This window comes from Dermacentor andersoni, chromosome 1 (assembly GCF_023375885.2).
Source record: "Dermacentor andersoni chromosome 1, qqDerAnde1_hic_scaffold, whole genome shotgun sequence".
NCBI classification, from domain to species: Eukaryota; Metazoa; Arthropoda; class Arachnida; order Ixodida; family Ixodidae; genus Dermacentor; species Dermacentor andersoni.
The window spans coordinates 61,467,518-61,482,950 of record NC_092814.1 but is presented as its reverse complement, the minus strand read 5'-3'; positions in this window follow the sequence as shown (position 1 = coordinate 61,482,950).

The following is a 15,433-nucleotide window of genomic DNA, read 5'->3' as shown; positions in this document are numbered from 1 at the left end:
ACCAGCCAATCTTCAACATCCTCATGTATGGCGCCGCGGAAGGGATTTGGCGTTCGCGGATTCAGTAGCGTACACTGAATCGGCGTTGGGCCTTCCATACCTGTTGGCGTGGTCGGAGCTGCCATTTTCTCTGCGAGGAGTCCAAACTCAGGGGCTTGTCCACGGATCCTTCTGCTGGCGCGGTGCACAGGCGTAACCACCGGTACGGGGCTGGAGCTCCTGCTGCTCGGAGGGGTGTTGTGCATAGATTAGATTACCCCGCACCTCCACCAGTTTGTCACGTGCTAACACAGGAGTAAGTGACAGTACGAGCAGCCAGAGACGAAAAATGCCAAGCACTAAGCGACGGTTCTCCAGCTGGCGCGGGATCCTTGACCTCGTCGTCTTCTTCGCCGTTTTGCTGGGCACGCAATGCTGAATGGTCGCTGGCTCATAACACCAGGTGGCAATATGTTTATGTCTGCTGGAAGTACTGCTGGTAAACCTGTTATTGCTGCATTGAAGAGAAGTGGACTTAATACACTTCCTTGCGGAACTCCTTTGTTTATGGTGTAAGCGTCGCTTTGTCCGTCATTTGTATTTTTATATATCTTTCTGCCTTTCACGAAGTTAGCGATACACTTGAGAACTCGGCCATGCACTCCGAGAGTTGACAGTCCAAGCAGAACGTGAAGGTGACTGACTGAGTCAAAGGCCTTCTTAATTATATCAATAAACACAGCAACAGCAATGTTCCCACAGCTAATCTCGTGGTCAACAAACGTTACCGAGTCAAAGATGCAGTCCATTGTACATCTGTGTTTTCTGAAGCCAGCCATTTGATCTGGTAGACAACTGCGGGAGTCTATCCACCATTGCAGTCTAATATCGATCATCTTTTCCATCACCTTTGAAACACAGCTCGTTAAACCAACAGGACGCAAGGAATCAAGAGACAGTGACGTTTTGCCAGGTTTTAGCAATGGGACTACGTTAGCGATCCTCCAATTCATAGGAACATGTGCTTCCTCCCACATCTTGTTGAAGGCGTGTAGGAGAGTGGACGTGCCTGTTGGGCCAAGGTTTTTCAAGGTACAATAAGAGATGTCAGGACCAGTCGCTGTTCTTTGGCATCTCTTCGAGAGAGTGTGCTGCAGTTCTTTTAGAGAGAACAGAATATATCCAATTGGGACGTATGAGGTAAATTGCAAGCATTTTCAATCTGTTGCTGCACCGAAGAGATAGATTGATCTTGAATTGATACAGGATTTGCGAAATTTACTAGTGTTGCGTAGAACGTGTTTGCGATTTCGCGTTCAGATATGCCAGGAGCTGTAGCAAGGCTTTTGAAGGGACTACATTGTGATACCGGATGGCCAAGGGCGTTTATTGATGTCCAAATTATAGAGTCAGTGCTAAACGACTTTTAACTCCTATTTCGTGCTCATACACCAAAAGGGTGCAGCCCTGATGCGCGGAAAATAGGCATTTACCTATAGACCGTCTTTCGCGGCGATCCCCTGGGCGCCACCATGTCTGGTGGCGTGGTGACGCGTCCATTACTTGCCTCAGCTGCCTCCGTGTTTGCAATGCATGTGCATGACGCCCGGCGTGGCTCAGCAAACATCTGGTTCGGTGGATATCGCGGATGCCGACTGGGTGAACGACACGAAGCTCTGGCCACTGCTTCAGAGGACATGTAAGCGCTTGCGGAGCTCATTACGCCTTGTTTAAATGTCGCGAGCAGCGTATATATGTGCTTGCACTAAAAGCGGCGTTAGAATTGTATTCCAAGCTGTCCAAATTTTCCGCAAATGAAATAAATCACCCAGTAAAAAAAAAAAAAAAAAGATTGAGTCCAGTTGGATTTTTGAATGGGACCTAACTGTTCCCGATTGGACATCACAGAAAGGCTAAGTTCCAATTGGGCTTCATGCAAAGTCCACTTGGTTCAAATTGGGCATCATGAGAAGTCCAGTTGGTTCCAGTTGGACATCACTGGAGCTTGGTATGCCAATTGGTCCCAACTGGACCCAATTGGAAGTCACGAGTAACCTCATGAAACAACATAATAGTTTATAATAGCAGAATTATAATGTTTGTTTTCAAGTAGATCTTTGTATTTTCGTGTGATCAATGGAGAGAATCATTTAGCTTTTATCAAGTAAAAATATCTTGAAATTTTACCAATTTCTCATGAACCACTGGCCACTTGGTAAACCACTTGGTAAACCAAATATTGCTTATGCATATATAGTAGCTGATTAGTGACCAGGCATCGGCAGAAGTTCAGGACCCGTCATTTTTGTACAGGTGTGAATGAATGAGACGCGATGTTCTGTGAGCGCGCTTATCTCAGTGCCACCTGCGCTGTGTGGAGAAAAAAAAAATTTTCTTTCAGTATAATCTATCGGCCTAAAGGTACGACTGTAAACGAGCTCCTCGCATTTCTATTTTTTTACCGTTCCCGGAACAGCGCACGCCTCGCCAAAAGGAACGTGCGTGCGCTATAAGCATGTTTTTACCATTGCCGAAGCTCCGTGTGCACGCTTCGCCACGGGGATTGCACAAAAGGCGACCCACTAAAACCTTATCGCGCTTTATAGCAGATATCGTGGGTTCTAGCTAACAGAGTGAACTTGCTTGTTTTATTTCTTGTTCTTATAATTCTCTTTACGACACAAAATTTATGCTGTGATGATGCACATAAACACGTAAAACTGGGTCTACTAAAATTAAAGCCAGCAAAGGGAGGCCGCAGGCACAGCGAAGTTAACGCGCAACGAATTCAGCACGATTTATACACGTTCCGTGCGTTCGCATTCCAATGACTAAGAGGTAAAATTAATGAAAATATGGTGTTTAACATTCCTATTCAGCAGAGTGGCTTATGAAGAACGCTGTACGCGAGAGCTCCGGATTAATTTTGAACACCTGGGGTTTTTCACCGTGCACCTAAAGCAAGGTAACGACTGTTTTTGCCTTCCGCCCCTACCGGAATTTAGGCGCCACCACCGGGTATTGCTGATGGTTGTAGACCGAATTATTCTTGCATAGCGTTTAAGATTACAGTTCAAATGGACGCAAATTAAGTACATTCACGTCAACGCAATGCAAATTTTTTCCGACGACCACGCATTTAAGCGAAGTGCCGTTTCGGCACGGGGAAAATGTTCTTCTTTGATAATATTGCCGTGTCACTATATGTGCCAACTACACCCTGACGACGACAAAGACGACGACCGGGCCGCTCGAGAGCACGAGCAAGATAAAGAAAATAAAAAGATGTTCTTTTGTGCTGGCCTGCATCCTGCACGTCCTTCTCGAGTACAACGCAGTACTGCTATACTTGCCGCAATAAAGCCCCTGTGCTTTGTGAGCTGCGACACTGGTGGAGGTGCTGGGTGCCATCGCCTCATGACTGGTACTCCTTCGAGCAGCCCTGCATCCAGCCTCACAAGACAGCACGGTGTACGCGTCGAGATGCCTGTACACCGCACGAGCCGCCGCCTGCAAGGTTTGAGCCCAGAATTTGGTCTCTTACGAGGAACAGCTCTGTCAACGGCCACCCCAACTCCAGAGATGGCACTTTCAAGCAGCCCAACATAGTTAACCGTGCAAAACCTTCGGGATCCCGACCCCTTTCGCGGTGACTTGCACGAAGATGCGGAAGACTGGCTTGAGCAGTATGAACGGGTAGATAGATTTAATCACTGGCGCCCCGACCAGAAGCTTTTCAATGTCTATTTCCGCCTTGAAGGGAGTGGAAGGACTTGGTTTCAAAACCGCGAGGGAGGTTTGGCGACGTGGGAGAGTTTTCCCGTCGGTTACCCGATACGTTCGGGAACACAAATCGACGTGAAAACGCACAACGCCTGCTTGAGTCACGCATCCAACAGCCAAATGAAAGTGTCGCCATGCTTGCCGAAGATATGGCGCGTTTGTTTCGCCGCGCAGATCCCAATATGCCCGAGGCAAAGAAGCTGAGCCATTTCATGCGGGGTGTCAAAGAACAGCTGTTCGCTGGCCTTGTGCGCAATCCGCCGACAACCGTGGACGAGTTCATTAAGGAGGCCACTGCAATCGAGCGGGCGCTCCAGCAACGGTACCAACAGTACGATCGCTTGGTCGCTGAGGCACCGACAAGAGCCGCAGCATTCGCCACGGCCGATGGGATCTGCTTACGCCAACTGATCCGACAGATTGTGCGCGAGGAAATTGCAAAAGAGAACGCTAGGCATGCACCATCAGAACATGCACCACCGCCGCAGGAGTTCACGGTTGTCTCCGTCGCTGAAGTGGTGCGCCAGGAACTCCGGCACTGCAGGCGTGTGCGCCAGGAACTCCGACAGGCGTTTGTCCCTTCCGAGCCATGTCCTGAGATGTCATACCAGCCGAACGCCTACAGCTACGCAGACGAGGTTCGTCGTCCATCGCTTTCCAAGCTGCCATACCAGCCGAACGCATACAGCTATGCGGACACTATTTGTCGTCCCTTGTCTTCCATACCGCGGCATCACGGTACCGTCAACGGCCTCCCGTCGCAGCCTGGGCCCAACGGGAACCTGTAAGGCGACCCCGGCTACGCAAGACCGATATATGGCGCACTGCAGATCGGCTACCACTGTGTTACAATTGTGGAGAGCCAGGACACATTTATCGTTTTTGCCCTCATCGTCCATCTGGCTACCAGGGAAGTCCACATGCCGCTACGCACCGCCTGTTTGATGAAAGCCGTGCCTCCTTCGACGACAGCCATGGTGGCCGGCAAGCGGGCCCATCTATTCTACGGTCGCGCTCACCGTCTCCAGCACGTTTTTCCTCGCCGAACAGCCGAAGTTTTCGTGACGTCGCCAGAGGTCGGTCTCTCAGGCAACGGCGGGGAAACTGAAAGCAGCGACCTCTGGGGGGAAGGTTGCAAGTACTCAAGTTGCCGAAAATTCCCCACTGTTGCCGAAAAAGGACGACGCCGACAAAACTGTGACTGCCGAGCTCGCTGTAACGATTGACGGGCGCGAAGTGACGGCTTTAGTCTACACCGGCGCGGACTTTTCTATAATGAGCGAGCCGCTGGCGAACAAACTCAAGAAAATCAGAATGGAATGGATGGGCCCTTACATTCGAAATGCTGGAGGCCAGATAATGACCCCTACAGGTACGTGTACTGCAAGACTCACGATCGGGAACGTAGCTTTTGTCGCCACATTCGTGATTCTGCTGCAAATCACTTATATCAGAAATTGACTTCTTAAGGGAATACGGTGCCGTTGTCAACATACACGACGGCGTGGTAACATTTTCCCCTGATACAGACACGACGCATGGCACAGAACCCCAACGCCGAGCCTTACGTCTTATCGACGAGGAAGTGTGCATACCGCCTCTATCATACATGCAGACTTGTTTCCGTCAGTCGCGGCGCACTGTATAAAGAAGACGCAGTAGCGGAACATGTAACTGCCCTCCTGTTCCGCCAAGGTGTTGCCATGGCCCGTGGCATCGTCAGCTTAGTCGACGGGAGAGCGGAGGTACTCTTGACAAATTTCACAAACGAACGTCGGCACATCAGTAATGGCACCGTTGTCGCATACCTAGATGAAATCGACCGTGCTCAAAGACTTTTGCCATGCAAGAAGCCAAGGCTCGTACACCACCATGTATACACGCTGTTGACGTTGGTCCGGGCTCAACGCCAACAGAACGACACCATCTTATGGAACTGCTCAAATCAAAGAGTTTAAGGACTGCTTCCCCTCTACGTCGCGAGTGTATACATATAGGCATAGAGTTTCATATTAGTATACCTAGAGGCAAATCTGGCGCTGCGATCGTTCAACCATCATGGGAATGATGGGAAGTACAGGCTTCGGATTGGCATTCTATTGACTGGCGAACTAGTGTACAAGTATTTTTTTGGCAGTTTTGGTTTCGCTCCAAGCGCAATTGCTATAACCTGCAGTTGGACAGTGCAACGCAAAGCTATCTGCCTTTGTTATGTTGCTCGGAGTGGCGATAGCGCGCTGGGCCAGCGACTGGGACGATGCTTGTGTCGCGGTGTGGCGTCGAAGCCGTGACGAGAAAGCGGCGGCATCGTAAACGTTGAAAGAACATGTTTTGAGCGTTTGGACCTTTGTTTGTTGTGTTACGTTGGCACTGTAGCGTTACGTGCTTTATGAAACTTCAGAATAGGACAAAGAAGGCACTACTGATACAAAACATATACAGTTGTACTTCTAGTGGCTTGACAATCAAATTTTATTGAGGGCTTCATTATGTGCTCATTTATGTGCTCATTGAAATGCGTGTCTTAGGACTTTGAGAACACAAACTTACTTGTGGTAGGAAAGATAGCTGCTTCCTAGCTGTAGTCTAGTGTCGCACAATGGGTACCCGCAAAGCCACGCTGTAACGCTTCGGAAGCGGTACGCCAATATAAAATATGATGCAGCATACTCGTAGGAGGCCACTAGCGTCCTAGCTAGCACTGCAGCAGATGTGCTTAAAAGTACTTGAAGACGTTCAGCAATCGTGACAGCCGACGCAACCTTTCGAAAGAGCGAGAGAGTTCGCAAGTGCCTGTCGTCTGCGAGAAAAGACTCGCGTTTGCAGCGAGCAGGCGTCGTAGCACACGACACTTGTAGCATTCCACTCAAGGGCGCAACACTTTGTCACAATACAACATTTTTATTTCCAGAAATACATGATGAGTATTTTTATATAAGTACTTGCACGGTTGTTTTGCTGTTGAAAAAAATGAATAAATAATTATTCTTTGGCGTTAAATTAGGAACAGAATCGCACAAGTATGCATACCCTGGTGTGTCCTGGTGACAAACCATAGTAAACCATGCTTCCATCTCAAAGTCATACAAAGTTTATGCAGCGTGTTGTACATTATATAACATACTGCAGAAATAGAATTAGATTTTACGCGATAATATTTGAGTATAGCTTTGTTTACTGCGCCAGAAACAAACGCCACTAGTCTAAAGACCGAAGTCAATCCGAAGCCTGTACTTCCCATCATTCCCATGTAGGTTGAGGCAACGCGCATGAGAACCCCCGTAGACACTAGCGCCACATTTCCCTCTAGGGTATTTTTAGAAACTCTATGCATATAGGTCAAACGCCGCTGCCAAAGCACCGCATCATCACGGAGGAGACAGCAAGACCCATTCGACAGAACCCGTATCGTGTGGCTCAGAAAGAACGTGAGGCAATACAACAGCAGGTCGAGAAGATGCTACAGGGTCATGTAATTCAGCCATCAGGGAGCCCTTGGGCATCTCCTGTGGTGCTTGTAAAAAAAAAAAGATGGCACGTTGAGGTTCTGCGTTGATTATCGCAAGTTGAATCACATTACAAAGAAAGGTGTTTATCCGTTGTCCCGGATCGATGACTCTTTAGACAGGCTACGGCATGCGCGTTACTTCTCCTCTATGCCTTAAAAGTGGATACTGGCAAATAGAGGTGGGTGAGCGCGATCGGCAGAAGACTGCTTTTGTGACGCCTGATGGGCTTTACGAATTTAAGGTTCTGCCTTTCGGCTTATGCTCGGCCCCAGCCACGTTTCAAAGACTCATGAACACTGTCCTATCCGGTCTAACGTGGAAGACTTGCCTGGTGTACCTCGACGACGTGATCGTTTTTTCTGCCACTTTTGAAGAACATCTAAAACGGCTGCTGTCAGTTCTTCAAGCCATACGGTCCACGAGGCTTACACTGAAACCAGAAAAATCACTTTGGGTTTGAAGAACTTCAGTTCCTAGGTCCTGTCGTCAGTCAAGACGGTGTTAGGCCTGACCCGGATAAAATTGCAGCCGTCGCAACGGCCTACGGATACGAAGTCAGTCAGACGCTTCCTGGGTCTCTGCGCCTATTACCGGCGATTTATCGCGGATTTTGCGCACCTCGCCTCTCCACTCACCCGCCTCACAAGAGAAGACGTTGCGTTTGTATGGGTACGATTTACGGCAGCATCTACAAACTCTGCCTGTGCTCGCTCACTTTGGCGAGGATGCATCAACAGCGATCCACACAGGTGCAAGCAACGTGGCCCTTGGCGCTGTTCTCGTTCAGTGGCAAGACAGTGCCGAGAGAGTAGTTGCCTATGCGAGCAGAACATTGTCACGTGCTAAGTCCAACTATTCAACCACGGAGAAGGAATGTCTGGCTGTCGTATGGGCATTCGCGAAGTTTCGCCCGTACTTATACGACCGCGCTTCTTTTCAAGTCGTAAGCGACCACCATAGGCGGAGAGTTTTCATTTTTCCGGAGGGGGCTGGGGCCCGAGCAGCTTCCTGAATATATATAATTCTTCCACTTGAAGAAACTTCTTGTGACCTCGAAGAATTGATCGCTGAAGTGACGGCGTTATATGACTATATACAAGACCTCATAGCAGGATACAGTTCGATTTCACTCAGGCTGTGAAATCGAATGGGCTTACAGAACGCCTCAACAAGACTATCGCAAACATGGTTTGCATGTACGTCGATGTGGAGCACAATTGGGACAAAATATTGCCGTACGTCACATTCGCATATAATACGGCTCGCCAGGAAACAACCAAATTACATTGTTTAGTTTGATCCACGCTCGAGAAGTCACTACGATGCTTGATGCTATGCTGCCTCATGAGTATAATGATTCAGACGCAGACGCCGCAGAATTCACTGAGCGCGCCGAGGAAGCACGACAGCTCGCGCACGTCACAATAACTACACAGCAAGAACGTGACGCCCGACGATACATCTCCGCCACCAATTCGTCGCTTATACAACCGGGGAAAGGGTCTGCGTTTGGTATCCGGTACGACGCCGAGGCCTTTCTGAGAAACTTCTATGCCGATACTTCGGACCATACAAGGTTCTGCGCCGTATTAGCAACGTGAAATATGAGATCGTGGGTGACGGTTCATGCTGCTCCATACGCCATCAACAGGTGCCTGAGGTAGTGCACGTGGTGTGCATGAAGCCGTATCTTTCTGAACGATGTGGACACCGACAAGCTGTTTATCGAGTCCAACGACTACCAGTTGATGAGCATCGGGACGATGCTCGCTCTCGAGGGAGGGTTTGATGTGGTAGTTCTGCGGAAACCCGCAAGGTGGAGAGAAGTAATCAATAAAGGAAAAATCAGACAACCACCCGTTCGTAGCAATTGCTACAAAGGAAACCCATACGGGTTCCTCGAAAGAGAAGCCTCAGAGTCGAAGAAAAATTCGTCCTGGTCCGGGACTCGGACCCGGGACCACCGCCGATTTTCCCTTTATTCGAGGGAGGGTAATGCCGCGTCACTATTTGTTCAAACTACACCCTGACGACGACAAAGACGATCGGGCCGCTCGAGAGTACGAGCACGATAAACAAAAGGACATTCTTTTGTGCTGGCCTGCATCCTGCACGTCCTTCTCGAGTACAAAGCGGTACTGATACTCGCCGCAATAAAGCCCATGTGCTTTGTGACCTGCGACAATACATTCGCTTTACAAAAGTAATGTAATTTTTTTGTGGCTGTTTGATCTACGGAAGAGGCATTATTATGAAATCACCATACGCTGACTTATAGGTGCCGTGCACTTGGCAACAACGCTAGGTTGTTGTAGCAGTAAAATGAGGATGGTCACTTTCTGAGCACAGTTCATAGATGCTGAAACTTCAGAAAATAGCAATATGCAAAATTTTCGATCGGAGCCGCTTAGATGCACGCAGCGCTCCTATGGCAGAGAACCGGTCGGCTGAACGATTTTTGCCAACCAGCGCCCACTTCGGAGGCGGGGCAAATGGGAGGGGCGCTCCCAGTGACGTCACGCTGTTTGAAAACAGGGAGAAGTCTATTGCCGTAGTGTGTTGATGCACGAGTATGCTTCTCGAAAGGAGTTTCGAGTGTATCAGTGTCATGTCAAGGTGAGGGCCCATCTGGTTTTCTTTTTTTCATTTCCTGTTTTTCATGTTGGTCTCAACGAATTCAATTCAGAGACCAATTGGATCCAATTGTGTTCAAAAAACAAATGGTCGAATTGATTTTACAGCGAAGCTGTATATGGCTAGCCGATTCGTCCGTCCGTCTGTCGCCTGTACGCCAAAAACATCCTGTGCAACGCCGTGCGCATGCGCGGTAAAATATATGCTGATCCCACGCACTGTGGGAATCGATGTAAGCGAAGTTTTCTCTGCTGGTGGCTTTGACTGAGGACAGTTAGCGGTGATGTTGACGGCGAAAGCTTAATTTCTTCAACGTTTAGTCTAATACGAGAGTGGCGAGTTGATGTTACCTTGCGTGCACCACTGCCGTTTGTATGCGTAGTACACAGAACACACTGGGAGAGGTGCTTGCTTGAGGCGTTGTTGAGCGTCATATTTCATAACCTCTTAGAGGGTTGAGCATTGTCATTGCCTCACATGGCACATCGCATTGTGGCAGAAGCATTAAACTTGGATTATGGGGCTGTACGTGGCAAAACCACAATCGGATTATGAGACACGCCGTAGTGGCGGACTCCGGATTAATTTTGACACCGTGACGTTCTTTAACGTGTCCCGAAATTGAAGTGCACGTGTGTTTTCTATTACGCCCCCGTCGAAATGCAGCTGCCGCGGTCGGGATCAAATCCGCGACCTCTAGCAATGCCATAGCCGCAAAGCTATCGCGGTGGGCACGGACTTGATATGACCGTCGACCTCTTCCGTATAGTCGCCTGTCTGGACCCTGCGATGCGCTTTAAATAATGCGGCTCTGCTTCTGCACACCCTGCGTAATTTGTGCGCTTTACATATTTGCATGGTGTTTATCTTTCAGAAATAGCAGGAACGTACTGTACCGTACCTTGAACTTAAGCTTATCCAGTTCCCCGCAACCGCTCCCTGCCTTCTCACGTCACCTCACCCCCCCACTACCTTTGTATAGGAGCTGCCTTTTCTCCTCCCTCCTCTTTACATTTCTATTTCCTCTTTAGACTCACACGCAGAAAGGGAAGCGCTGCAGCTTGTGCAGTGGTTTTGAGGGGGGTCATGGATAATTACAGCTGTCAACAGTCTAATGTGGCGACGCCCAGGGAGCTACAGAGGGCATTCTGCAGAATCGACTCAAACGGCACACACTGTGATGTCGATTTGAGGCTGAAGAAAATGGAGGCTTTCCAGGAAGAGCTTGTCAAACAGGTTGAAGAGCTCAAAAATGAGCTAAATAGGGAGCGTGATGCACGGAAGGTAGTGGAGAAAAGACTTGATGCAACCGAGGAAAAGCTGAACATGGCCGCCATTGTGAACGAGCATGGTCGTGACAATAGAACGCAGTCCACCGACGTGACAGGAGAGGGAATGCCAGCAAAGTACGGGGAATGCGGGTAACGTGGTGAGGGGTTAGCTGGAAAGAGCGGCACTTACCTTGAGGCCGCCACGCGGAAAAAGCAGGAGCGCATGGATCAATGCCCGTCAACACCGAATCACGCGCAAAAGGACAAAGGGAAGCAGGGAGAGGTAGGAGAGAGTGAAATGGTGATTATCGCCGGCGACTCAAACATGGGTAGGTGCTCAGAAGCAATTGTGGAGAGGATGAAAGGCGATAAAAGAGTGGCGGTAGGGATATTTCCGGGGCGGACGCTGGGTTCTGTCATGGAGCGAGCAAAAGCAAAGCTCGCGGAAAATGCCCACGTGCGCAACCTTGTCATAGTAGCAGGTGGGCTAAATGACGTCCTAAACAGGAAAGCGACAGGACTAGCCCAGCGTTTGGCGAAGGGGGTGGACGGCTTTCGCGAGCTGTCCCCTCAGGTGCAGATCGTGGTGTGCACGGTGCCGGAGGTGCCTGTACGTGGCAGTAACATACAAAGAGCGGAGGGAAAGGCTTCGAGATTGTCGAAGTAAACAGGGAAGTGAGAAGGTGTGATGTTAAACGAGACGGGATCCACTTCAATTACAGGCTTGAACGAGAAGTGGGCTGGCAACTTGCTGGTCACACTGTTGCTTTTTTAGGGGGCCCGCGGGCGCTCAGGAGGCCAGAGTAGGTAATAATGAAGAAGGTCCCCTAACGGAAGCTCAGCATAGCATCGCCGTCAATAACAGAAAAAGGAGGAAAGCAAGAGAGCTCCCCGCGCAGTAGGCTACATAAACATGCAGGGCGGCAGAAGAAAGAAAAAGTGAGCAGAGATTGAGGAGCAGTTAAATAGAGAACAAATAGGGGTGTATGCGGTTACAGAAACGCACCTTAGAGACTCGGAAGAGCCGCCAGTGATTGAGAATTATGTTTGGGAAGGGAGCAAGAGAACTAAGTCGGAAAGAAAGGGAGGGGGAGGCGGAATGCTCATCCACCAGGGAGCCAAATGGAAAAGAGCTAATTAAAAAGTTTAAGAGCATCTTTGGTTATCAGGTACAATGAGTGGGAAAACTTGGCTGGGCGTTACGTATTTGTGGACCGGCAATAATTGCACAGAGAATAAAGAGTTAGTGGAGTGCGTAAGAGCTGATATTAAGGGTTTCGGGAATGGTGCTGAAATTGTCCTATTAGGTGACATGAATGCCCACATACATGATTTAGATGGCTATACCGACAACGGGAAATCAATGCTAGACCTTTGTGAGCAACATAACCTCGTTATCGTGAATACAGGGCCCAAGTGTGAAGGGCAGATCACGTGGGAAGTGGGAAACCGGCAATAATTGCACAGAGAAGAATAACGAGTTAGTGGAGTGCGTAAAAGCTGATATTAAGGGTTTCAGGAATGGTGCTGAAATTGTCCTATTAGGTGACATGAATGCCCACATACATGATTTAGATGGCTATACCGACAACGGGAAGTCAATGCTAGACCTTTGTGAGCAACATAACCTCGTTATCGTGAATACAGGGCCTAAGTGTGAAGGGCAGATCATGCGGGAAGTGAGAAACCGGCAATCTACCATTGAAATACTGTCTGATGACAGAATGTATTCATAAGTTGAGAGAAATGGTCATTGATGAGGAAGGGTGTAGCAGTATAGGGAGTGACCATAAACGCATCATTTTGAATATGGGATATGTAGTTGGGAAAGAGCAAGGAGTGCAAAATGGCCAGTCCAAATATACAGGCACTATATAGAGTTCAGGAAGAACTTGGCAAATGGCCAAGAGTGGGAATATAGTGAGCTTCGAAGTGTAATAACGACATAAATACGGAAAGAGAAACATGTTCTTTGGAAACGAAAAAAGAAACCGAAAAGATGGTGGAACAGAGATACGAGAAGCGATCGCCTAACGGCAGAAAGCATCCCGAGAGCACAGGCAGGCAAAGAAGGCGCAGTTGCCGCAGGATGAAGTAGCCAGTAAACGGGAAATATACCGGGAGAAAAAGTCTATGGTTCAAATACTGGTCTAAGCAAAGATAAAATGTGAAAGTGAACGCTGGTTGTCAAGAGATACGTGAGAAAAAGAAGGCCGCACCTAGAATATTTTGGAACCGCATAAAATTATTAGGCAGGAAGTCAACAATACAACATATCCTAAACTAAGATGGAAACAAACTGGAAGGGGAAGCGGCAATAAATTACATCCGAAAAATAACAGCCGAATCTTTCCAAGGCAATGACGAGGTTGTACTTGAAGAAAAAAAAAAAAGAGCATGAAAGTGAACCAGGTGGGAAAAGGTGCTGGTGCTGACAAATTTCAACTGGAAGATGTCCTAGATGTCCTGTACTTTGTCGTAGCTTATAACGTAATACAGCTAGTCCCTCGCTTGCTCGGTGGATCATCACAAAACGTTCAGCTTCGAACATTCGTGCGTTGTTGCTGTAGTTGCAATCATGCATGCTTCAGCGATTTGATTCGACTGTGCGCCCATTTAGTTATTGATACGTTGGCGATAGAGCGGGCGCAAGGGTTCGTGCGAGATGGGGTTGATGCGTGTAGATAACGCACGAGAAATCTATGCCAGGAAGCGGTGCTACTCCCAATCACTGCGTAACTAATGATTACGAGGTTGAAGTCATTGGATGTTAGCGAATACAACTGATACGATGCTGATGGATGAGTGAATTTTCGTATTCCAGACGAAAGCCCTGAATAACAAAGGGCTAGCAACACAGGCAGTCCTTATGTAGCAGCAGTCCATCGACTTGGTCACACAGATTAATTCCATTCCTTAAAGGGACCACTGAAGTAAATAAATAAGTTTAGACTAAAAAAAGCATTGTTCGAGAACCCTGCAGGCAGTCATTTCAAAATAACAGTTTATTAGATGAGAAAATGAAGGTCGACGTATCAGTATTTGAATTTCGCGCCTAAACCACGACGCCTGTACATCAGCGATTCCAAAGTACATTTTCGCACTTGGAAGGTTCACGAAACTTGCTGTGTTTAATACTTGGTTCCTTTAGAACACAATGTAGCCAATCTGTACCGCTATATAATTAAGTAGGCCTTAGAAGATGCCATCAATATCCATGACGCCACAGCGATCAGGTGCGGGAACTTCAAGGAGGCGTCGCCACCCGTCTTTCGTTCTTGCGCTTTTTCTGGCTTACCAAGCCTCTTATGGTGGCAAGAGTGCTTTTTTTGGTGTTGTAGAACGGTAATTTACTGATGCAGAAGAAATAATTTTTTTCATCATCATCATCAGCCTGGTTACGCCCACTGCAGGGCAAAGGCCTCTCCCATACTTCTCCAACAACCCCGGTCATGTACTAATTGCGGGCCATGTCGTCCCTGCAAACTTCTTAATCTCATTCGCCCACCTAACTTTCTGCCGCCCCCTGCTACGCTTCCCTTCCCTTGGAATCCAGTCCGTAACCCTTAACGACCATCGGTTATCTTCCCTCCTCATTACATGTCCTGCCCATGCCCATTTCTATTTCTTGATTTCAACTAAGATGTCATCAAGAAAAAGAAATGGGAAAGAAAATTTTCTTTTTAGTGTCCCTTTCATGTACCAATAACTATTTTTGCAGCAAACCACTGGATACGTCGTGCCTCTACTGTTCCACGTTTTGAAACCATGAATGGACCACAGTGCGTTAGCGAACACCCAGTTGCATTTCAGACAGCTGATCGCACAGTAGCAGGGCACAAGCGGCAGTGGTTTCGTATTCGTGCACTGTCACCGAGGCAACATGCGGCGTGCCGTCGAAAGCGCCATATCGTTCCTCTAGAGCAAACTGCTCTGCCAAAAAGGTCTATACAGAGTCTGTCTAATCAGACACTAGTCAACAATTTACGAGGGGGCATCTGGGATCCTATCTCGCTCTGTGTATGGCGCACTGCCATGCTGCATCCTGAAAACCATTTGCACAAGATGACTGATCCAACTTCTGCCACCAATAACACATAACTCTGACTCAAATGGCAAATTCTATAGGCTTATACTGGAATCTTTTGCAAAAAAGCTGCTGAAAAATGAACAGCACACCGTAATTTATGTACTCCGCTATATATTTGCAATCATGTTGGCAGGTGCCATGTCTGCGTTTATGCAGTGCAGCATGCC